The 1,136-nt window shown below is 42.3% G+C and overlaps 1 pseudogene; it reads right to left on the reverse strand.

Moving 5' to 3' along the window:
- Window positions 1-298: 298 nt before the first annotated feature.
- LOC148518138 (B box-binding protein pseudogene) lies at window positions 299-934 on the reverse strand (annotated as a pseudogene).
- Between the last annotated feature and the right edge of the window lie 202 nt (window positions 935-1,136).

Genomic DNA, 1,136 nt, shown 5'->3' on the forward strand with positions numbered 1-1,136 from the left:
ATAAGCCTAGCACCTTTGTTTCTCTTTCCTGACTTTCCCAAAAACCCCTGCAAAAATGAATGCTATCTCACTGGAACATATTTCCGTATATTCATGGTCTGGGAATTTATACTCTGATGGAACAGACATCGAGGGCTCTTTGTTTAAAATATATGATTCCTCAAGAATAATTGATTCACTCTTCTGTATAATAGAATGTAGGCAATTTGGTTCATGGGACCCCAACCTCTCCGCTGTGGCTGAGTCGATAGCACTATCAGTGTCTTCTCTACAATTAGCAGCACACATATCTGGTTGATTATGGTGGGCCATTCTTATAATGGGTGTCATCCATCCTGGGTTTAATCTGACATAATGGCTCTGAAGGAGGTTGTGGTTGGACAATTCTCTGTAGACTCTGCTTCATCACTTTACCATTTTCCTCTACATTTTGCCCAACTGTTCTTCCCAACAATTCACTTTGCTCTGGAACATCGGAATATTGTTGTTTGTGTTTATATGGTCTTCTTGGATAGCATAGTGGGTAGTGGCGCCTCTGGTATGGCCATTGTGGATTAGCATCCTCTCCCTTTGCCACACTTTCATCTTCTTCTGGTCTCTCTTTATATTCATTGTATTGATAGTTAAGTGGAGGACCTCTGAAACGTGGGTAGCGCCAATAATGATTGCGGTTTACTGCATATTTACTGCCTTGGACTGGAACGCCACCAGGACCAGTTACATTAGCAGTTCTGACAACGTTCTCTCAAATCACCACATCGAACTCAACTATCTCTCCATCTCCCACAATGCAGAGGTACTTCCTGGGGTTGTTCTTCTTAACTGCAGTATAGTGTACAAATACATCTTCTTTAGTGTCTGCTCGGTTTATGAAGCCATACCCACGTTGTACACTGAACCACACAACTTTACCCAAAATTTTCCATGTGCTCATTCATGGCACATTGCTAGCATGTGGCACACTGACCACTTTAACCTGGTTCTGCAATACTGTATTTTGACCTGCATTTTTGGGTTGTTCTTCTTCCAAAGGTGGATTTATTTTCTCTTCTTCCTGAGGGCTGGTCCTCAGCCTCAGATCTTTGTATTTTAAATCCTCTTGAGGCCACTGTCGTTCTATGTGCCTGCTTCTATGA

This window comes from Taudactylus pleione, unplaced genomic scaffold (genome assembly GCF_031769625.1).
Source record: "Taudactylus pleione unplaced genomic scaffold, aTauple2 ptg000202l, whole genome shotgun sequence".
Taxonomy (NCBI): Eukaryota; Metazoa; Chordata; class Amphibia; order Anura; family Myobatrachidae; genus Taudactylus; species Taudactylus pleione.